We start from the raw sequence: 25324 nt of genomic DNA, 5'->3' as shown, positions 1-25324 counted from the left end.
GGTAAGTTTCCCCGCTCAGGGAAAATACTAACGCCCTTTTCGTCAAGGAATGGACTTGTCGACGGCTATGCTATTGAATATTTTGGTAGTTTAGAATACTCTTAATAATGGTAAAAAGTAGTTTGTTCATTTTCTGGAATAGAACTGGCAATTTTTATTAATGTCTTTTCTTGTTTGCCAGCAAATATATTTATTTAAAAGAGTTGAGAAAATATAGCAATATTTTTGTTTTTAAAATGCGAGATATTATAAGCTATGCGCGTATATTTTGACTTATTGTGTGGGGTGGATTTTTTTTACTTCTCATTTAATTTTTCTCTTGTTAGTTGTAACACCCCAGTAGAATATTTTCAAAAGATGAAAAATATTCCCTGTGCTTATTTACAGAACAAGAGATTATTTTACAGCTTCTTCAAACCATCTGATGAAATCTTTAAAGTCAGTCGATTGTATCGGATTCGTATCCGATCATAAACAAGAAATAGAAATGTTGTATCCTATCCAAAAGGCACGGTACAATAATTTCTTTACAATAGCCGCATTAATTGCTATAGGAACTCTGGATCTAAAAGTGATTCAATGAAGCCTAAAAAGGCAATGGTGCTTCTCCTTAGAATCTGATAAACGGTAGTTAATAGTACACCAATGGAAAAAGGCCCTACAGTATTTTCTCAATCACGTCTTTCTGATTTCAAAAGTTTTCTCATTGTCCACAGTATGACAGCTTTAATGGAATAACTTTGTCAAAAAGAACAATTTGTTTAATAGGATATTTAAAATGCGTTCGAAATTTATTTATTCAAAACTATAGCTCATAACGGCCTACGCTCTGATGAATATTTGCATGCACCTTTTTTTGGAATATTATGCGCTCGAAAGTAATCGACATGCAAAGTGATAGGATTTATACACCAGGCCTGTCGATTTTACAAGTTTTTTTTTTATTTTCTTTATGTATATATTTTTTTATTTCTTTATATATATATTTTTTTAGAATTGTAGTTTTACGATTTAGAAACCTCAAGACATTCCGTGACTTCTATTAACCGCTATTTGTCTCCTAAATTTTTAATTGGGCTATAAAATAAAACTTATTAATTCAGCTTAAGGGTAATTAATGTCTTTACTTTCCCAGTTCAAGAAGAGTGGAGATAAGATCTTTGTTGTTACAATAACGGCGTTACCTTTCACATTACTTCGAGAGGGTCTTCGTTTTTGTTTTTAGTTTTTGTGTTTGTTTTAAGTTTTTTTTTTATATTATATTTGGAATTTTATCGGTATTTTTTGTTATTCTTCACTAAGGACGGGTCAAGCGGAGGTCTTGACCGAAATATTTGTATTGTAATCTGTGTTTTATCACTGGCTGCTCTTATCTTCGTTTCTCTCTTCTTTACGTTTTTTTTTATCGTTTTGTTAAAACGAACAGAAATTATTCCGTATGTGAGAGGGGCTTCCCTTCCTCAACCCTCACTCTTTACGCTAAATTTTGACTTTTTGCCACAGTTCTTTAAGAAAGACTGCTCAAACACAAGGGATGTTGTATTTGAACGAGAAGTAATCCTAAATAACCTTAAGACTTTAGCGTCAAGAGCGAAGGTTGAGGAATGGGTAACCCCCTTATATACGGAATAATTTCCGATCTTTTTAAGTTTTAATTCTGCCTCTTACTTTCAAATGAAAAACTTGTTTTTTCTTAACTTAGTAAACTTATCAGAATGATAGTGGAAGCAACGACGATTGTAGTTCGTGCTTGTTTTCATCTAGTTCTTAGAGTATGTTGGGTAGTTATTTCAGTCAGTCGATCCATTTTTCCGGAACATTTTTTTTCATTCAGAAGCATTTCTATTGTAGTTTATTTTGAGCTGAATTATTAGACTACAACGGAACATTTTTGTTCTTTTGAAGACTGACAGTTAAAATCATTAGCAACAACTAAATATTATGTTTTAATTATATTTCTAGCGTTAAGACAACGAGTTAGTTTCTAATTTTTTTTTGCCGAAAAACAACGATAAAATATGGACTCACAGAAAATTGAACAGACCCAACTGTACAGAAAATTGGAAAAAAGTAGAATATTTCAGCACTGTCTCCAGAGGCCTTCCTCATCAATAAAGAAGATATAAAAATGTGTCGTTTCAATGGTGTTTACTATAAATGAGCATTAAAAAAAGTTTTTTTTTTGGAAATGCTTTGCAACTAAAATGAAAATTAAATTGCTTCCAATTAAGATATACAGCCCCTTTTTTGTTTTTGGACGTTTTTTTGCTTAAAATTTACCATTTAAAAACAAACTAAATATAAAATTGAATTGAAAGCGGCCAACTGGGAAGTCGCCGGCGTGAGTTTAGGTCTTCTGTTGGAACCCAATTCTAATAGTGTGTGGTATATGCCCGTAATTAATTCTTTTCTAAAGTCTTTAAAAACCTTTCATTTTTATATTATTTCATATTTAAGTAACTGATTTATTCTCAACGTTCTGAATATGTTGTACACTTTTTAAATGTCATATACTCTCTTCTACAGTGTATTCTTTTTGCTTTATTTGGACATCTCTTCTGTATGTTATTGTCTTTGTTGCTCTTGATGAAGGTTCAGCGATTTTTCGATTGTGTATATCATTGGTTTAAAAAAATCTTGTTTTTGTCATATGCTGTTTTGTCAAATATGCATTGTGAATTTTTCAAATATGTCACTTTGTCCTCGAATATTTTATTGTTTTCAAATTCGTTTCATGTTTTATGTAGTGTAATATTCATTCTTGTCAAATATTTTTGTCAAAATGTGCATTTTACTGAAAAAATATAAATGTTTTACTTTTATAACTGTAATAAATCAAATAATATTAACATTTTGATTACTAAATATCAGTATATGTATATTAAACTGACCATACACATTCTTTTGTATTTTTTTTCAGTAAAGTGCAAGTTATGTTCTGGCCTTGGGAAGGCAAAGGGATTTTGAGCCCAACTCATGTTAATTTCTGCTCGTTTTGAGTTTGACTCGGTTAAGTATTGTAATTTCGTTTTGGGTTTCATTTATTTATCGATGCTGATTTGTGGTAGTTTCATGCTTTGTAGGTTATTTGATTTTTGCTCATTTTTGTTTAATGAAGTTCTTTACTTTTCTTTGAAAAAATTATTTTTTGGAAAAAGTTTTTTTTTAATTAATATCTGTTCGTTTTATATTGACGTAGTATTTTCAGGGGAAAAGAAAATAATACTTTAAATCTTTTCGTTTTTTTTAAGAATTTATACTTTGGCCTGCTATTTGTATGCTGGAGAAAAATTTTCAGCAATTTTTAACAACATACACCCTCTTAAAAATATGAAAACAAATAGTAGTGTTTAATTTGGTTTCATGCCTCCTCTAGTTGACCTGAAATGGAAAAATTGATACCATTCGCAAAAAAAATCTGTTTACTTTCTTTGATAGCTTGGATACACTTACGCTATTTTGATTTGGTTAAATTTTAATAGCAGAAGTAGCCCCAAAAGTTTGAACATAATACCCTCACTCATTCTTGGGATACTGCTGAGATGCCTTATTGAAAATTAGCATTAAAACAGTGCATTTTGATTTAATCTTATGGCAACACTTGGTTTTTAAACATAAAGTCAAATGAGAGGGTGGGCGTGGGAGGGGTATTAGTTGCCTTACAGTCACTTTCGACTATTAAAAAGAGCATCAGCGCTTTCTATTTTTAATCGAATGAGCCCTTTCCAAAGTTCCTACGACAACACCTTCGATATAAAGTGCCCTGGTCTAAACAACAACAAAACAATACGTTATACCTACGTCGATCTTTACTATATAAATGTCAAGTCTTCCAATCACTTTCGACTATTAAAAAGGGCACTAGGCCTTTCGATTTCCAATCGAATGAGCCCTTTTTGAGTTTCTACGCCAACACTTCCTATAAACACCTTAAATATCCCCAGGGCATAAATTACAACCTTTACCCTAAGGGCTGTGAGGGTGGTTGTCATCCTCTAAGACCTTATTTCCAGAACCTTCAACTACGTTGAACAAAATGGCCATCTCAAAATATTGATTGGATTTGTCTGGGAAAATAATGGGCGTGAGAGGGGCGTTAGTCTTTCTCCAATCACTTTCAACTATTAAAAAGGCACTATCCCTTTCAATGTCCATTCAAATGAGCCCTTTTGAAGTTTCTACGACAACGCTTTCAATAAAAACCTTATATGCCCCAGGAGATAACTTACAACCCTCGCCCTGAGGGCTGGGGGGGGTTGTCATCCTCAAAGACTTAATTTCCAGAACTGAAAATTTTGATTGGATGTGTTTGGGGGATTGGTGGGCGTGCGCGGGGGGGGGGTTAGTTACCCTCCAACCGCTTTCAACTATTAAAAGGACACTAGCCCTCTCAATTTCCAATTGAATGAGCCCATTTTGAAGTTTTTACGACAACTGTGTCATTAAAAACCTAATATGCCTCCAGGGCATAACTTACTGTCTTTGCCCTGGGGGCTTTGGAGGTTTTTTCATCCTTAAATGTATATTTTCGGATCTTTCAACGACGTTCAACTAAATGGCTACCTCTAAATTTGCATTAAATATGTTTGAGGAAACGGTAGGCACGAGAGGGGGTTCAATTACTCTCCACTCACTTTCGACTATTAAAAAGGCACTAGCCCTTTTTGATGATTTTACAACATTGCTTTCTATAAAATCCTTACATGCTCCCAGGGCATAACTTACAAGTCTTGCCCTGAGGATTGTGGGGGGGGGGGGGGTTGTCATCCTTAAAGACCTAATTTCCAAAACTTTCAACTACGTTGAATAAAATGGCTATCTACAAATTTTGATTGGATATGTTTGGGGAAAAGGTGGGCGTTTGAGGGGGGTTAATGACCCTCATCACTTTCGACTATTAAAAAGGGCAATAGCCCTTTCAATTTCCAATCGAATGAGCCCTCTTTCAAGATTCCACGACAAAGGTTTCAATAAAAACCTTATATGCCCCCAGGGCATAACTTATAACCCTTGCCCTGAAGACTGTGGGGAGAGTGTCCTGCTCAAAGGTATAATTTCCTGAACTTTAAACTGCGTGGATAAAATGGCTATCTAAAAATTTTGATTGGATTTGTTTGGGAACATCAGGGGTGCGGAAAGGGGTCTTAGTTGCCTTCTACTCACTTTCGAATATTAGAAACGGAACTGGCCACTTAAGTTTTCAATCGAATGAACCTTTTTTTAAGTTTCTGCAACAACGCGTTCTATAAAAACCTTATATGCCCCCAGGGCATAAATTACAACCCTTGCCCTGAGGGCTGTGGGGGAGTGTCCTCCACAAAAACACAATTTATATCTGGAAATCAACAACAATGAACAAAATGTCTATATAAAAATTTTGATTGGATGTCTTTGGGGAAAAGGTGGGCGAGAGAGGGGGCCTAGTTGCCCTCAAATCACTTTCGACTTTTAAAAAGAGCACTAGCCATTTCAATTTCCAATCGAATGAACTCTTTTTCAAATTTCTACGACAAATATTTCAATACAAACTTATATGCCCCCAGGGCATAACTTATAATCCTTGCCCTGAAGACTGTGGGGGGGGGGGGGTGTTCTGCTCAGAAGTATAATTCTGTGAACTTCAAATATGTGGAACAAAATGGCTATCTCAAAATTTTGATTGGATGTGTTTGGGAAAATGGTGGGCTGGAAGGGGTGTTAGTTGCCTTCCAAATACTTTCCACTATTAAAAAGGGCACTAGCCATTTCAATTTCTAATCCAATGAGCCCTTTTTGAAGTTTCTACGACAACGCGTTCTATAAAAACTTTATATGCCCCCCAGGGCATAACTTACAAGCCTTTTCCTGAGGACTGTGAGGGGCGTTGTCATCCTCAAAAACTTAATTTCCAAAACTTAAAACTATATTGAATAAAATGACTATCTAAAATTTTTGATTCGATGTGTTTGGGGAAGAAGTGGGCATGAGGGGGGGTAGTTGCCCTTCAATCACTTTCGAATATTCAAAAGGGCACTAACCCTTTTGAATTTCCAATCGAATGAGCCTTTTTTGAAGTTTCTATAACAACGCCTTATATAAAAACCTTATATGCCCCCAGGGCATAACTTACAGCCCTTGCCCTGAAGGCTGGGGGGGGAGTCTCCTCCTCAAAAAAATAATCTATATTTGGAAATCAACTACGCTAATCAAAATGGCTATCTCAAAATTTTAATTGGATGTACTTGTTGGAATGATGGGCCTGGGGGGGGGGGCTAGTTGCCCTCTAATCACTTCCGACTATTAACAAGGGCACTAGCCCTTTGAATTTCCAATCTAAAGAGACTTTTTTGAAGTTTCTACGACAACGCCTTCTATGAAAACCTTATATACCCCCAGGGCATAACTTACAACCCTTGCCCTGAAGGCTGTGGGGGAATGTCCTCCTCAAAACCATAATTTCTATTTGGAAATTAATTACAATGAAGAAAATGGTTATCCACATATTTAGATTATAGTTTTGTCGGGAAATGGTGGGGATGGAAAGGGTATTTGTCTCCTTAAGTTCACTTTTAACTGTTTAATAGGAGTTAAGGAAATCCGATTTCCAGTTGAATGAGGCCTTTTTGAAGTTTCTACGACAACTTCTTCGATACGAAGTGCCCTGCTCTAAAGGAAAAAAAAATAAATGATATATTGTGCCAACATCGTTCTTATGCCCCCAGGGCATAACTTAAAACCCTTGCCCCGAGGGTTGTGGGGGAGTGTTCTCCTCAAAAACATATTCTCTATCTTGAAATCAACTACGCTGAACAAAAAGCCTATCTCAAAATTTTGATTGGATGTGTTTGGGGGAATCTTGGGCCTTGGGGGGGGGGGGCGAGTTGCCCTCCAATCACTTTTGACTATTAAAAAGGGCACTGATCCTTTGAATTTCCAATCGAATGAGCCTTTTTTGAAGTTTCTACGACAACGCCTTCTATAAAAACCTTATATGCCCCCAGGGCATAACTTAAAACCCTTGCCCCGAGGGTTGTGGGGGAGTATCCTCCTTAAAAAGATATTTTCTATCTTGAAATCAACTACGCTGAACAAAATGGCTATATAACAAAATGGGGGGGGGTGCTAGTTGCCTTCCAATCACTTTCGACTATTAAAAATGTCACTAGCCACTCCAATTTCCAATCGAATGAGCCCTTTTTGAAGTTTTTAGGACAACTCCTTCGATACGAAGTGCCCGGGTATGGAGAAAGAAGAAAAATAAATAATACATTGTGCCCACAACGTTCTTTATTTAGGCAGCGCTGTCGCGCTGCCTATGATAATGAGTCACATCCCACAATTCATTATATTTTTCCCGAGCCACTTCCTATGGAAGGTTTTTAATAAAATTATTCAGCTTGAGAAAAAAAAGTTTGGTGTTTTAGCGGGATATATCACCGTAAACTACTTGAACAAATGAAGTACAATTGCCAACAATCCAATTTTTTATTAATTATGTAACAATAGTTCCGTGATTTGACTCAGAATTGAATTGACAGCTGCCTAAAGATTTCACCAGGTGTCTTAACAATAAAAGGAAACTATGTTGTGAATAAATTGCATTTCTGTTCTTTCAGTGTAGCATCCCTGCAGACCACTGTATATAAATAATATAGCAGTAAGATAACGGCTCAGGGATTTTTGGCTACTACATCCTCGCCACATGCAAACAGCTCCTCCCATTTAATCTGTCATTAGCGGTCCAGTGTATATTACCCTGGGACGTGTGTTTTTGTAAAATCTTTCTCAATGCCTTTGAAAACAACTCGATACTTAAAAACCTATTTGTAATTCAAAAAACATCTAATAATAACATTGCACTACTAATTATCGGTTTTTATATATGTATTGGAATAAATTGATTTAAAATTTGATTTTAAAAAATTTAGTGTTACAAAGATGAAGCCAAGTTTCGCGTTCAAGAGAAATCTGACTTGTCTACCCGTGAAAAAATCGAATATCGCTTATTTTTATGCTTCTTTAAATGTTCTTCGGAGCACTTGCACTTGCATCTCGGTCCGGTATTATGGTTGACATGGGGAATGATCATACTCTATTATATTTGTATACAGTGCTGCCGATCAAGAAAAAGACACATGTCTTCGACGCTCGTGTTCGTTTCAAAGCTCGTAAAAATATAACATGTAAAAAAAAAAAGTTGTGCTGAAAAGAATCTTCTACTAAATTATAAAGGGCTTTTACTTGATTTAGAATTTTAGCTAGCCTAGTTAAATAAATCAATCTAGCCTAATTAAATTAAATAAAAAAAACAAGTTTTTTAAACTGAAAGTAAGGAGCGACATTAAAACGTAAAACGAACAAAAATTATTCCGTATATGAAAGGGGCTGTCCCCTCCTCAACGCTTCACTCTTTACGCTAAAGTTTTTTATTGTTTTAAAAAATAAAGTTATGAGACAAAGTCAAACTTTAGCGTAAAGAGCGAGGCGTTGAGGAGGGGACAGCCCCTTTCATATACGGAATAATTTTTGTTCGTTTTAAGTTTTAATGTCGCTCCTTACTTTCAGTTTAAAAAACTTGTTTTTTTATTTAATTTCTGATCGTTTTTTAGTTAATGCAACTTTTATTTTGGCTCACCGTCATTGAATAAGTAAACAAAATTTGCATACAAATTTTACTTTTCTTTTGCTAAATGGATGTTTCTAAATTTGGTTATAACGTAATTTACAAATCAACTTACGTAACTAACTTCTATATTCGTATATTTTTCTTCTAGCAAAAAATACAAAGTTGCAGATTTTTGCAGATATGAGCTTGAAATCTATGTAATAGGGTTTTCTGATACGCTGAATCTGACTGTGTGATTTTCATTAAAATTCTTTCCCTTGTAGGGGATATTTCCCCCCTCTTTAAAAAATCAGGTAAATTTTCTCAGGCTCGTAGCCTTTGATGAGTAATACTAAACTTAATAAAATTTATATATTTAGAATCAGCATTATAAGCCCATTCTTTTGATACATTTATTGAGATCAAAATTCCGTTTTTAAAAGTTTCGATCACTATTGAGCCGTATCGCTTGTTTTTTTTGTTTTTTTATTACGTATATTTTATTACGTATATGAGGGGGTTCTCCCCTTAGTCAATACCTCGCTCTTTACGTTAAAAGTTAAAAACAAATTTAATTCACAAACCCCTGAATCACAAAAGCCGTTTAGTTAGAATAGATAGCTCTTTTGAAAGCACTAAAAAAAAACTGTAGCGTAAGGAGCGGGGTATTGACTTGGGGGAGAACCCCCTCATGTACGTTATAATTTCTGTTCGTTTTAAGTTCTAATGTTGCTTCTTATTTTCAGTTGAAAAAAACTTGTTTTTTTTTAAATTTAATTTCTGATAGTTTTTTAAATAATGCTTGGAAATCCGGCGCCCCCCTCAGAGAAATGTCCCCTACGCCAAAGAAATCCCTCCACAGAAAGATTCTCCCAAGTAACCCCCTCCTCCAGCTCCACCCTCCAGAAAAAAATCCTACCTGAAAATGTCAGTATACTTACCAATCACCAATAAATAATGCTGGCAAGTCCGGCGCTCCCTTCAGGGCCATTTCCCTGCCCCCATGGAAACTTCCTTCATGGACATATCCTCCAACATAACCCCCGACCAACCCCCCCCTCACTACCATAAAAAAACGTCTGTATACTTCCCAATAACCAATACTATATGTTAACATTGGGTAAAGTTCATAACTTTTAGCCCTCTCCCCGGGGACTTCGGAGGATTAAGTCATTCTAAAAGACAAATTTATCATAATTTCGACCATGCTGAGCAAAATGATGATCTCAAAATTTTGATCGAATGCCTTTGGGAAAAAAATGAGCGAGGTAGGGGGCCTAGTTGCACTCCATTTTTTTGGGTCACTTAAATAGGGCAATAAAACTTTTTTATTTCTCTTCGAATAAGCCCTCCTGAGATTTTCTATGACCATTGGATTGACGAGGTCATTCCTAGGAAAAACAAAAAACAACAAATAAACACGCATCCTTGATCTTTTGTCTGGCAAAATATACAAAATTCATCATGTTTGCAGATAGGAGCTTGAAACTTCTATAGTAGGGCTCTCTGATACGCTGAATATGATGGTGCGATTTTCATTAAGGTTCTATTGCTTTTAGGGGGTATTATAACTTTTTTTGAAAATCAGGCAAATTTTCTCAGGCGCGTAACTTTTGATGGGTTGCACAAAACTTGATGAAACTTATATACTTCAAATCCACATTGAAGTTTGATTCTTTTGATGTACCTATTGGTATCAAAATCCCGTTTTCTAGAGTCTCGGTTACCATTGAGCCGGGTAGCTCCTTACTTACAGTTCGTTACCACGAACTGTTTGATAAATAAATGGTACTCCTGTACTAAACGCACTCTTTTATAGACGGCAATGGAAACCAGTCACGAAAACAGGTTTAATTCAAGACACCGCTATAGGGTAATACAATGTGTAGCGTGGTTTTCATTGCGTATACGATATTTAAAGTGTTTTTTTTTGGGTTTAGGGGGGAAGGTACCTAGGTTAGGTTACGTAATAATATATGCTATGCTTTACCCCCCACCCACCATAATGTGCAAATATATAGCCCAAATTTGTTTCTAAACTATTATATATTCATCCTATTTTATTTTATTTCATTAGCATTAACCAAACTAGCACTATATAAAAGAGTGCGTTTAGTACCAGAGTACCGAATAAATGATGGTACTATTAAATAAATACCCTGATAATACTTTTGACTTTTCAATTATACAAGGGTACTTCCTAGTTAGCCAGTGCACACTCGAGAATTTGGATCTGCAAGGTCAGATAATAACTCGATTATAGCTGTCTGTATGCGGATATATCAAACAGTTCGTGTTAACGAACTGTAAGTAAGGAGCGACCCGGCTCAATGGTAACCAAAACTCTAGAAAACGGGCTTTTGATACCAATAGATACACCAAAAGAATCAAATTTCAATGCTGAATTCAGATATATAAGTTTTATCAAGTTTAGTCCTACCGATCAAAAGTTGCGCGCTTGAGAAAATTTGGCTGATTTTTGAAAAAGGGGGAAAGACCCTCTAAAAGTTACAGAACCTAAATGAAAATCACACCATCATTTTCAGCTTATCAGAGAACCCTACTGCAGAGGTTTCAAGCTCCTATCTACAAAAATGTGAAATTTTGCATTTTTTGCCAGAAGAAAGATCACGGATGTGTGTTTATTTGTTGTTTTGTTTTTTTGTCTTTTTTTTCCCAGGGATGATCGTATTGACCCAGTGGTCCTAGAATATCTTGGGAGGACTCATTGGAACGAAAATTAAAAGTTCTAATGCGCTTTTTAAGTGACCAAAAAAATGGAGGGCAACTAGGCCCCCTTCCACGCTCATTTTTCCCCAAAGTCACCTGATCAAAATTTTGAGAGAGCCGTTTTGTTCAGCATGGTTGAAAATATGATAACTATGTCCTTTAGGATGACTTAATCCCCCGAAGTCCCTGGGGGGAGGGCTGAAAGTTATTAACTTTACCCAATGTTAACATATACGTATTGGCTATTAGGAAGTATACAGCCGTTTTCAGGGGGATTTTTCATGGTTGTAGGGGGCTGGGTGGGTCGGGGGTTACGTCGGAAGATCTTTCCACGAAGGAAGTTTTCATGGGGAAAGGAACATTGCTATGAAGGGGGCGCCGGATTTCCCAGCATTATTTAAAGAAAGATCAGAAATTAAATATAAAAAAAACAACAAGTTTTCCAACTGAAAATAAGGAGTAACATCAAAACTTAAAACGAACAAAAATATTACGTGTATGATTGGGTTCACCCCCTAGTCAATACCTCGCTCTTTAAGACAAAGATTTTTTAGTACTTTCATAAGAGCTATTTATTCTAAGTAACGGCCTTTGTAATTAAGGGTCATTTTTAAAGAATTGGAACAAAATTCGAACTTTAGCGTAAAGAGCGAGGTATTGACTAGGGGCCGAGCCTCCTAATATACGTATTAAAAATATATGAGCATAGAAGTTCGTTACGTAAGTTAAATCGTAAATTACGTAAATTTATTACTAATAAAAACGTTCGTAAATAAAATTAAACAAGTTTCGAGAAAGCCATTTAACCAAATAAAAGTAAAATATTTATGCAATTTTTTTTTTAATTATTCATGTACGGTGAGCCAAAATCAAAACCTTCATTAATTAAAAGATGTTCAAAAATTAAATAAAAAAAAAGTCTTTTTAACTGAAAGTAAGAAGCGACATTCAAACGTGAAATGAGCTTAAAGTATTTTGTATGGGGATGAAGGTTTGTCCTCATCAACACCTCGCTCTCACGCTAAAGTTTGACTTTCTCACAACTCTTATTTTTTTAAACAATAAAAAACTTTAGCTTAAAGAGCGAGGCATTGAGGAGGGGACAGTCCCTTTCATATACGGAATAATTTCTGTTCTTTTTAAGTTTTAACTTCATTCCTTACTTTCAGTTAAAAAAACTTGTTTTTTTTATTTAATTTAGCTTAGGCTCAGTTGAAAACTACGTTGTAGGTAGCCTATATTTCTTATTAAATGTTGAATATATAGAGATGGTACTTTGGTTGAGTTAGGTTATGTTAGGTATTTAATATAATGTGTTCTGGGCGGCCCTTCTGTAATTCTTTGTTTTAATTTCCATAATTTTGTTACTAAAGTATTATATTTTCATCATATTTTGGTATATTTCTTAGGAAAAACATAACTTCAATTCTCGAGCGTATACTGGCTAACAAGGAAGTACAAATATAATTTTCCAGAACGTATATATCACTCTGGAAGCATAGTGCTAATCTAGGGGTTACAAGCTAAGATACTTCACATACCAGGCTATGCATCACATCGTCTGAGGTAGAGACATCAACTCAAGGGCAAGGAGGCTAGTTCAGAGGCATAGAGTTGTTTACATTTATGAAAAATTAGAAAACTTGTGATACAGCTACAAAGGCCGATTTATACTAAGGGGTAGGAGAGGGACCCCGAGCCTCGGGATATCTTATTGGTTCAAATAGAAAAATTATGGGAATGTCGAATGTTTCAATCTCAAGCTAATCGGCTGTCCAAACCCTTAGTAAACCAATTGTAATAATTCAGATTATCTGTTCTTTGCTGCTTGTGATATATAGTTGTCATCTCTACTCACACGGTTTCCTTTACAAAGACAATTTGATGTAACGGCAATCCCGAAATAAACTGTTTGTTACTGCTTGTTTTATCTGATATAAAAGATTTCATAGACACAAATAAATTGTTTTTTTTTCGGAATTGGGAAAGCAATATGCTCCCTTTTAATTTATAGTGATGCTTGACCGATAAGGCTATTTTACTCAAGGTATAATTTTTTAGTTAGGCAGTTGTTATATTTTTTAATTTTAGTAATGTCTTTTGACCTGAACGTAAAGCTATAGTCATACAAATCAATTACAATTATATTTCAAAAGTAGCTTTATTGCTCCTGCATAATCGGGTCAAAGAGCGTTGGTAAATGTATTATAATTTTCGTTGTAACCACTTATTAAACTGTTCGTGGTAACGAACTGTCAGTAAGGACTGACTCAGCCGGGAACGTGTCATAACATCTAACAGTCAGGACCAATAACGTCAGGACATCGACAAAATCCGTCATAACATCAACACCTAAATCTATCAGAACCACTAACCGTCATAACATCTAAAATTTTAAAACTTTAACTTTTTGGGGCTTAGGGGGGAAAAGGTACCTAGGTTAGGTTACGTATTTAATATATGCTATGATTTACCCCAACCACCCTGATGTGCAAATATATAGCCGAAATTTGTTTCTAAGCTATTATATACTTATTACTATTATATAAAGTTATAAATTTTTTGTCGATGTTATGACGGTTAGTGGTTCTGACGGTATAGTAAACAAAACTCTAAAAAGCGGTATTTTGGCAACAATAGATACATAAAAGGAATTGGCTTTTTATGCTGATTTTAAATATAGGTACTGTTCTGTTAGCTACAAGACACGCGAGAAGTGAAGTTAGGTTAATGCTAATGAAATAAAACAAATAAGAAGAAAATATAACACTTTAGAAACAAATTTTGGCTATAAGTTTGCACATTAGGGGGGGGGGGGTAAAGCATAGCATATATTAAATTAAATTAAATTAATTAAATGCGTAACCTAACCTAGGTGTCTTTTCCCCCTAAACCCCAAAAAGCAAAAGTTTCAATATTATAAACGCAGTTAGAAACCACTGTATGAATCCAATTCTCCATTGAAAGAGACCCGTTTGACTAGTTTCTTTTATCATCTATCTTGCGTGTCTAGTAGCTAATAGAACAGTGCCTAAATATATAAAGTTAATTAAGTTTAGTGTTACTCATCAAAAGCTACGAGCCTGAGAAATTTTTTGTAGGTTTTCGACAAAGGGGAGGAACAACCCCAAAAACTCAAGCCATCATACACAGATTTATCGGAACTGTTGCGCTTAATGGTAAACACCGCTATAGACTCATAGCAATTTAGCATGGAGACCCGTAAAGCGGGTAATTGCTATGTAAATTGATCGCAAAGCAGCGTGGTTTCTCATTGAATTTACAATATTAAAACTTTTGTTTTTTGGGGGTTTAGGGTGGAAGAGGGCACCTAGCCCCCCTCTCACGCCCATTCTTCCCCAAAGACATTCTATCAAAATTTTAAGATAGCCATTTAATTAAGCATAGTCGAAAGGTCCAAGAACTATACTTTTGATGATGACATGACCCTCTATAGTCCCTGGGAAAGGGCTGTAAGTTTTGCAATTTGCCCATATTGTTCACATGTAGTATTTGTTATTGGAGAAATATACCACTTTTTTTGGGGTAATTTTCTGTGGTGAGGGGGATTTTCCGTGGGGAAGAAAGTTTCCGGGGGGATTTTTTAAGGATAAATGATACAGGGGGAAGGAAGGGGATTTCCTACCATGATTCGAAAATTACAGAAATTAAACAAAAACAAGTTTTTTCAACTGAAAGTAATGGAGCGCGTTAAAACTTGAAACGAACAGAAATGATTCTCATATGAGGGGGGCTGCTCCATCCTCAGCCCTCGCTCTTTACGCTAAATTTTCACTTTTTGTCCTGATTCTTTAGGAAAGACTACTCAAACACAAGGATCCTTGGTTTGAATTAGAAGTATTTCTAAAGAGCTTTAAGATTGTAGCGTAAAGAGCGAGGGCTGAGAAAGGGGCAGCTCCCCTCAGCTATACAGAATAATATCTGTACGTTTTAAGTTTTAATGTTGCTCCTTTCTTTCAGTTGAAAAACTTGTTTTTTTAATTTAATTTAAAGCTAAAAGCAGCTGAATTTTTTTCCACCCAGCACAATTATTCTTACTTGTGCTTCCAGAGGGGCCCAGTTATCAAAAAGGAACATCCAATTGTTTTTAGTTTGTTGCAGTCAGGGTGTTTTCCCACTCTGGGAAAATGGATGTAAGAAGATTTCAGGGATCAGATTGATAGTTACTGCGCTGCTCGGGATGTTTCTGGATCTGTCTCTGAGATAGACGCCCGTTGTATTCCAGTGAAATACTGCATTTGTAGTCTGTGATTATCCATACATAGTATATATCCTAGGTATATCAATCGGCGAACGCTTGCAGTGTCCATAAGAATGATCTGGTAATGATTTTAAAAATGATTTGCACGTTGGAAAGCGCAAAAATAGGTAATTTTCCCCATTTTTAAGCAAATTTTGATCATTAAAAAAAAAAAAAAAAAATCGTAATATTTTCCCAATTCTTGCCCAGTGAATGGATTGATCTGGAAATAACAAATGCAATGATGTAAATATCTGGGGTCGGTCGAAAACAGGATCAGCCGCTTTGTGGCATGTTTGAAACAGGTTTTTGTGTGGCATGGCCGCATAGAAACAAAAATGAATTCTTGTCGAAAAGGGGCATGTTTAAGAGCTGACGTCACAAGACTTGTTTTGTTTCTTAAGCTAATACGAAGGTGATGACATGCCAATTCTAAAAAAACCCACGACTCTATCGAAATGTGTCACGTATAGGCATAATTTCAAAAAAATTTTTTTTGCTCTGTAAGTTAATATGAGACCAATGGCAAAAGTTCATTTGCATTGAATAATTAAGGGTCTGCTGGAATTCAGTGGTAGAGTAAGTACTTTGAAATAAAGATGGCAGTGAGAGATAAACCCCTTTTTAAAAAATTGATGTCTTTTCAACTTATGATTTATAAATAACTACTTCTAAGTTGTAGAATGTACAAAAATAAAAGTAGACATTTTATTTGTAAATATATTTGTTTCCTTTATGTATAAATTATATTTTTTGGAAGGAGATTGTATAAAACATTTAGTTAAAAATTTTTGATGGTTTTCGTTCAAATAAGAAATTTTGTTTATCACTGGTTTCATATCAAGTGGGACTCTTGTTAAAACGGATTTAAATGGCCATGTTCACTGGAAAAGGGTGATTCTAACCCTCTAAATAGCTCCCTCTGGAGCTATTGTTTTATCCTTATATCCTTTCACTCTATACCTTCATATCTGTTTCTACTTAGCCTTTTGTGTCATTCCTATCTAGTATTCATTCATATATAAAAAAAATTACAAGAAACATTGAATCGATAAATACTTTATTTAAAATAAGAGATTATTTTATAAAATACATGGTTGTGTCTTCTTCCACTGTCAAATCCATAGACACTTTGAGTCTCTGTTTTGTCGTTGTCGGGTAAACTTCGAAAGGTTAAATCTTTGTTGTTTTTTTTCTTCTTTTTTTTTTTTTTAGCACTGAGGACAGCTTGAGGGAGGTCCTTGTAGAAATATTTGCTTGTTTCTTCGTCATCATGGTTTGCCACTGGCTGACAAAATCCTTGTTTTCTCACCTGTTTTGATTTTATTTTTCATTTTATTATTTTCTGATTAGAGAGCCTAAGTGTTGAAGTTTTAACTACTATTTTCTATCTAAAATCTTGAATTTTGTACTTTTTCCTTGAAGAGATACGGTTTTATATGTTTCGTTCCCCATGCCCAATTGTAGCAAACCAAACCTAGAAGATTAGAAGAGGGCTTATTTGATCGTGAATAACAGATATTACTGACCTTTGAGAATAACCAAAGATTGGAGGGTCGCTAGCAATTGTTCCACGCCTCTTTTTACCCATATAATGACATATCAAAATTTGGCATTATTAATTTGATTTAAACAGTAGAAAGGTCCAATAATTTATCTTTGGGGAGGAAATGATCCCTTATAGTCCAAGAAGAAGGAACTACAAGTTACGCAGTTTGCCCACCGTTCACATATAGTATTTCTCATTGCAGAATAGGAAAAAAAACTATAATGGGAAGTGGTATTTTTTGGTGGGAAGGGGGTCCTTGAGTGGTATAAAGCCCTTCCGGGGGAATAATTTTTCATGGTAAGATTCAGGGAAATTTCTGAGCCAAATTCTACACAGAAAGCAGGAAAGGATTTCTTGTCAAAATTTGAAAAACAATCAGAAATTCCATTTATGAAACCAAGTTTTAAGCTTAAGAGAAACAAGAGCCATTTTAAATATGAGTGGAGCGGCTCCTTTCTCAACCCTTGCTCTTTAAGCTAGTCAGTTTTTGTTATCGTTCTATGACTCGTTCCTTTAAGAATGAGTCATAGAACACAAGGGCTGTTGAATTTGAAGTATTTTTAAATAACTTGCTTTTCAAACAGTTCGTGGTAACGAACTGTAAGTAAGGAGCGACCCGGCTCAATGGTAACCGAAACTCTAAAAAAGGGAATTTGGTACCAATAGATACATCAAAAGAATCAGATTTGAAATTTGATTTCAAATATATAAGTTTCATCAAGTTTAATAGTACTCATCAAAAGTTAAGCGCCTGAGAAAATTTGGCTGATTTTTTAAAAAAAAGAGAAAGACCCCCTAGAAGTAATTGAACCTTAATGACATTCACACAATCATATTTAGCGTATCAGAAAACCCTACTGTAAAGGTTTCAAGCTCCTATCTACAAAAATGTGGAATTTTGCATATTTTGCCAGAAGAAAGATCACGGGTGCGTGTCTATTTGTTTTTTTCCCCAGGGGTAATCGTATTGACCCAGTGGTCCTAGAATATCGTAAGAGGGCTCATTGGAACGGAAATTAAAAGTTCTAGTGCCCTTTTTAAGTGACCAAAAAAATGGGAAGGCAGCTAGGCCCCCTCCCACGCTCATTTTTTTCTCAAAGTCACCCAATCAAAATTTTGAGATAGCCATTTTGTCCAGCATAGTAGAAAATCTAATAAATATGTCTTTTACGATGAATTAATCCCCCACAGTTCCCAGGGGAAGGGCTGCAAGTTATGAACTTTGCCCATTGCTTACATATTGTATTGGTTATTGGGAAGTATACAGACATTTTCAGGAAGAATTTTTTTCTGGTGGGGGGGGCTGGAGGATGGGCTATCTATTCTAATTAAACGGCCTTTGTGATTCAGGGGTGTGTGAACTGAAAATATTTTTAACTTTTAACGTAAAGAGCGTGATATTGACTAAGGGGAGAACCCCATCATATACGTAATAAAAAAAAAACAATAAAAAAAACAAGCGATACGGCTCAATAGTAATCGAAACTTTTAAAAACGGAACTTTGATGTCAATAAATGTATCAATAGAATGGGCTTATACTGCTGATTGTAAATATATGAATTTTATTAAGTTTAGTATTACTCACCAAAGGCTACTAGCCTGAGAAAATTTACCTGATTTTCCACAGAGGGGGGAAATATCTCCTAAAATTAAAAACAATTGGATGAAAATCACACCGTCAGATTCAGCATGTCAAAAAAACCTATAACATAGGTTTCAAGCTCATATCTGCAAAAATCCGCAACTGTGTATTTTTTGCCAGAAGAAAAATATACGAATATAGAAGTTCGTTACGTAAATTAATTTGTAAATTACGTCAGAACCAAATTTAGAGAGCCATTTAGCAAAAGAAAAGTAAATTTCTTATGCAAATTTTGCTTACTTATTCAATGCCGGCGAGCCAAAATAAAAGCTGCATTAACTAAAAAACGATCAGAAATTAAATAAAAAAAAACAAGTTTTTTAAACTGAAAGTAAGGAGCGACATTAAAACTTAAAACGAACAGAAATTATTCCGTATATGAAAGGGCTGTGCCCTCCTCAACGCCTCGCTCTTTACGCTAAAGTTTTTATTGTTTAAAAAAAAGAGTTGTGAGAAAGTCAAACTTTAGCGTGAAGAGCGAGGCGTTGAGGAGGGCACAGCCCCTTTCATATACGGAATAATTTTTGTTCGTTTTAAGGTTTAACATTGTTCCTTACTTTCAGTTAAAAAAACTTGTTTTTTTTTATTTAATTTTTGAAAGTTTTTTAATTAATGGAGGTGTTGATTTTTGCTCGACGTACATGAATAATAAAAAAAAAAGTTCATATTAATTTACTTTCTTTAATTAAACTTCTTTTTAAAAAATTTTTTGATTTTATTTAAGAACGTTTTGATTAGTAATAAATATATATAACTTACGAATTAACTTACGTAACGAAATTCTGTATACATTGATTTTTAATATGTATATTAGGGGGTTTGCCCCCTAGTCAAGACCTTGCTCTTTAAGCTAAAGTTCAAATTTTGTTCAAATTCTTTAAAAATGACTCCTTTATCTCCAAGGCCGTTAATTAGAATAAATAGCTCTTATGAAAGTACTAAAAATTCTTTGGCTTGAAGAGCGAAGCATTGACAAGGATTTGAACCCAATCATATACGTAATATTTTATGACTGTTTTAAGTATTGATGGTGCTCCCCATTTTCAGTTAAAAAACTTGTTTTTTTTAAAATATAATTTCTGACCTTTTTCTTTAATAATGCTTGGAAATGCGGCACACCCCACAGAGCACTGTCCCTTCCCCAATGAAAACTTACTTCATGGAAATATCCGCCAATATAACCCCCGACCCTCCCCCCTTCCCACGTACCCGAAAAAATCCCCCTGAAAACGTATTTATACTTACCAATAACCAATACTATATATTAACATTTGATAAATTTCATAACTTTCATCCCTCTCCCCAGGGATTCTGGGGGATTAAGTCATCCTAAAAGACATAGTTATCATATTGTTGACAATGCTGAACAAAATGACTATCTCAAAATTTTGATCAGGTGACTTTGGGGAAAAATGAGCCTGGGAGGGGGCCTAGTTGCCCTCCATTTTTTTGTCACTTAAGAGGTTACTAGAACTTTTAATTTCTGTTCCAATGAGCCCTCCCATGATATTCTAGGACCAATGGGTCGATACGATCACCCCTGGGAAAAAAATAAAATATAATAAAAATAAACACGCATCCGTGATCTTTCTTCTGGCAAAAAATGCAAAATTCCATATTTTTGTAGATAGGTGCTTGAAACCTCTACAGTAGGGTTTCTGATACGCTGAATATGATGTTGTGATTTTTATTAAGCTTCTATAGCTTTTAGGGGTCTTTCTCCCTTTTTTCAAAAATCAGCCAAATTTTCTCAGACGCTTAACTTTTGATGGGTAAAACTAAACTTGATGAAACTTATATACTTGAAATCAGAATTAAAATTGTATTCTTTTGATGTATCTATTGGTATCAAAAATCTGTTTTTTAAAGTTTCGGTTATAATTGAGCCGGGTCGCTCCTTACTTACAGTTTGTTACCACAAACTGTTTGATATATTTTTTGGGTTAAGAGATTTGGGTTAAGAGAATAAGAGATTTGCTTCTCATATGCCATATTCTATTCTAAGCACAAACTCTATAACTCGCAATTAGCAGACCCATATATACGATCGATATATCTTTGTATCCTTGGCAAAAGCCAAAACAAGAGACATTCAGCTTTTGTGATAAAAACCAGTTTTTTGACGTGATGCCTATACATGCCACATTTCAATAGAGTTGTGTTTTGTTTAGAATCGGTATATCATCACCTTCGTATTAGCTTAAGAAACAAAACAAGTCTTGTGACGTCAGCTCTTAAACATGCCCCTTTTCGACAAGAATTCATTTTTGTTTCTATGCGGCCATGCCACACAAAAACCTGTTTCAAACATGCCACAAAGTGGCTGATCCTGTTTTCGACCGACCCAAATATCTGGTCCTTTCAGTTCAACTTACAGCTTAAGGCTTGTTGAAAAAATCGCATCTTTTACAGAAAACATGAACCTTAATCATTAAACTAACCTTTATGATTTAGTCATTAAAAAAAAAGAAATTTCCCTATTTTTAAGAAACTTTAGATTGTTATTTAAAAAATTAAATAAAAAACATTTTTTTAAAAACTGAAAGTTAGGAGTGACATTAAAACTTAAAACTAACAGAAATTATTCCGTATATGAAAGGGGCTGTCCCCTCCTCAACGCCTCGCTCTTTACGCTAAAGTTTAACTTTCTCACAAATCAGTGTTTTAAAACAATAAAAAACTTTAGCGTAAAGAGCGAAGCTTTGAGGAGGGGATAGCCCCTTTCATATACGGAATAATTTCTGTTCGCTTTAAGTTTTAATATCGCTTCTTACTTTCAGTTAAAAAACCCTTTTTTTTAAATTCAATTTCCTACCTTTTTTAAATGATGCTGGGAAATTTGGCGCTTTCTTAATAGCAGTGTCCCTTCCCCCAGAAAACTTTCTCCATGGAAAGATTCTCCCACGTAACCCTCGACCCCCCTCAACTACCAGAAAAATTTCCCCTGAAAACGTCTGAATATTTCCCAATAACCAATACTGTATGTAAACATTGGGCAAAGTTCATAACAGTAGTATCCATCTAGGCACTTCCACAACATGCCCTGTTTTAAAGATATGCCCAGTTTTAAAGATACGCACTGTGTCAAGCGCATGCCCTGTTTCCGTGACCCGGTGTAAAATGGATGACGCAATCTTGTTTCAGTTTTAGAAAAAACCTACAGTTGCAATTAAAAACCTACATTTCAATTTAAAAACATGTGAAGGATCCATTACCCCAAGATTTCTCTTTAAAAAACCTACATTTCCACTATAAAAACAGTCAGGGGCTCCTTTACTCCAAGATTCTCCTTAAAACCTATATTGGCTTAATATTTTGATATATATCAGGCAGCCATTTAATTTTGTCTCAATTCAGACACAGGTACCAGGATTCCCATGAAATGCCCTGTTTTAAAGACACCCCTAGCAGATTCCCACCGCAGCCCCTGTTTTCAACCGGTCAGTACCCCCGGAATACAACCGGTCCCTGTTTCAAGCGCATGCCATGTTTCCACAACACCCATACAAGATTCCCATAAAGTTCCATAACATGCCCTGTTTCCACGACACCTGAGATTCTCGTCACGTCACAAGACACACCCACAGGATTTCATCAATATTCCGTGACAGTAATCTTTATCAATGTAATATGGATGAAGCAAAACTCGTGGAGGGAAAATTTTATTTCTAGAAATGAGTTATCACCCGGTCATTTAGTAATAAAGGCGAGAGGGGACTACAAGATGCTTAAATTGTCTAAACGATTAGGAATTGAATATTCGTCCTAAACAATAAATCTAAAAAACACAGACCTTTGTACATACAAATTTATTAATAAAAACAAATTTACAACATTATTAAAACACCGAAAAAGCTCTTAAACATACTACAAACATGAGAAAAAGGTTATAAAAAGGCTTATAAAGAAGAAAATTTGCAATATGCACATTTGAATAATATTTTCTCATCACACCCCACCAAGACATTTTTCAGACATTTCTTGTTAAAAATTATGCTTCAACCCATTGATTCCAGTTTTCACAAGCCAAGCCTTTCATGATGTTCAACAGTGCATCCCCACACCACCATGGCATTACGGGCCTGCCCCCGCCATCGCGTGGCATCCCCCCTCATTACCCCTGGGACATTTTCTACTTTTTCCCACCGTAAATAAGCTTCTGAATCTAAATTAAATACTTTTTATTATTTGAACAACGGGACTTGGGCATTTCATTGCTAGAACGTGATACTCCGAGCAATTCACGCTACACTGTCAAGCTATCATTGCTCTACGACACCGTCCGACATCACATCATCACCTCCAAGACATTTTCAGACATTTCTTTTTAAATTGTGCTTCAACCCTTTGATTCAAGTTTTCGCAAGCCAAGCCTTTCATGATGCTCCACAAAACACCCCCACACCACCATGGCATTACGCGCCTGTTCCTGTCATCCACATGCCCCCTCCTCATCACCCCTGCGACATTTTCAACTTTTGCCACCGAAAATAAACTTCTGAATGTAAATTAACTTATTTTGATTATTTGAACAGCGAGACTCGGCATTTCATTGCTAGAACGTGATACTCCAAGCAATTCACCCACACTACCACACTATTACTGCTTCTGCGGCACCCTCTGACGTCACATCATCCCCTAGAAGACATTTTCAGACATCTCTTGTTAAAAATTACACATTCAATCCGGTGATTCAAGTTTTTGCAAGCAAGACCTATTATAATGCTCCACAAAACACTCCACATCACCATGGCATTACGCGCCTGCCCTTCGGCATCCACGTGGCAATCGCCACTCATAACCCTTAGGACATTTTCAACCTTTTCCCACCAAAAATAACCTCATGAATCTAAATTAAACACTGTTTTTATTTATGAACAGGGGGAACTCGGCATTTCCTTGCTACAACGTGATACTATAAACAATAAGTAGAACAATAGGGAAATTTGTTATATAACACAGTGGAACTGAACTTTAAATGAATATTTCGACCCTATATCCTAGGGTTTGTTTTGCTGTCCTTAGCAAAACAAATGAAAAAAAAATATAAAAGCAACTCAGATTAAAATTCAATCTTTCAAACTAAAAAAAAATTTCAAAACAGCCCTAGCATCATTAAAAAATTCAAATGAATTACCGTTTCTGGATGTATTGATTATTCGTAGCATTGATAAACTGGATTTTACAATGTACAGGAAACCCACACAAAACAACAGATAACTACATGTTAAATCCAATCACCCCACAAATTAAAAGAGCTGTTTTTACCTCTCTTGTCGATTGTGTCCTCAACATTTGCTCTGAATCTCACATCACAGATGAACTAAATTTTATTTCAGACATACTTTTTGGAAACGGTTATCCTATTGTCTTTATAAACAATACAATTAGCCGAAGATTGGCAAGATACTCCCCTAAAATCAAGGGTCATTTACCATTTGAAGTTCCCACCAAGCCCTCAAATATAATTTACCTTCGATATATTCTAAAAGTCACTACAAGTTTAAAAAAAGTTGGCACAAAAAATATTTTTATTTAGTATTTACCAGTAATTTCAAAAATTTCAAAATCAAGAATCTCCTAAACTCTGGTAAAGATATAACCCCAGGTACTCGCCAAAGAGGGGTTTTTCAAACACCATGTGACTGTGGCCACCTTAATATTGGTAGAACCCATCAAAATTTAGAAAAACGCCTACAACAACACAAAGATGAAAACTATCGCTTTAAATTCTAATTGTAGCAATATTTCTTTTGATTCTGCTTTAAGCAGTCATATTTATGATAACCCTAGTCATAAAACGCTTTTTGAAGAAACTTGCCTTATTAGCAATGATTTAGGCATAAAACAGGTTGATCGAGATGCAATTGAAATTAAAATAAAAAAAATAGCAATATTTGTTTAGATAGGGATTTGGGGAAATATTCGCTTAATGTCTTATATAGAAATTTAATTAGAAATGATTTAACTAATTATATTAAAAAACAAGTAAACAATTTCACTCAACCTGTTACGGATAGACCTTGTAGGCTGGCAGCCAAAAAGGCAAGATTAGCTTTAAGAGCTTGTCTGTAATTGTTTCTTGTTCCATTTGAATGAATTGCATTTTTTCACTTCGCTTAGTGTACCAGTCCTGGTTAAACTTCCTTGAAGTAATGATGCTAGGGCTGTTTCGAATTTTTTTTTAGTTTTAAGGATTGAATTTTAATTCGAATTTCTTTTATATTGTTTTTTTCTTCATTTGTTTTGCTGAGAACGACCCTTAGATATAGGGTCGAAATATTCATTTCAAGTTGCGTTCCACTGTATAAAATTTCCCTATTGTTCTGCTTATTGTTTATGATGGAAAGGCAGTGTGGTTTTCGTCGCTATGAACGTGATACTCTAAGCAATTAACGCCACAGTGCTACACTATTACTGCTCTGCGGATCCCTCTGACACCCCCTTCATCATTCCTTAGACATTTTCAGGCATTTCTCGTTAAAAATTATGCTTCAGTCCGGTGATTCACGTTTTTGCAAGCCAAGCCTATCATAATGTCTCCACAAAACACCACA

General features: G+C 35.2%; 1 protein-coding gene across 5 annotated transcripts in view; it reads left to right on the top strand.

The window, feature by feature from the left end:
- LOC148950714 (echinoderm microtubule-associated protein-like 2) overlaps window positions 1–25324 on the top strand; it is a 193721-nt gene that overhangs the window by 43926 nt on the left and 124471 nt on the right. The gene's annotated exons all lie outside the window — the stretch shown is intronic.

The sequence above is a fragment of the Artemia sp. Qi Xiang Cuo genome, chromosome 7 (assembly GCF_049724085.1).
Source record: "Artemia sp. Qi Xiang Cuo chromosome 7, ASM4972408v1, whole genome shotgun sequence".
In the NCBI taxonomy this organism is placed as follows: domain Eukaryota; kingdom Metazoa; phylum Arthropoda; class Branchiopoda; order Anostraca; family Artemiidae; genus Artemia; species Artemia sp. Qi Xiang Cuo.
This window is presented reverse-complemented; position numbering and strand designations above follow the sequence as displayed.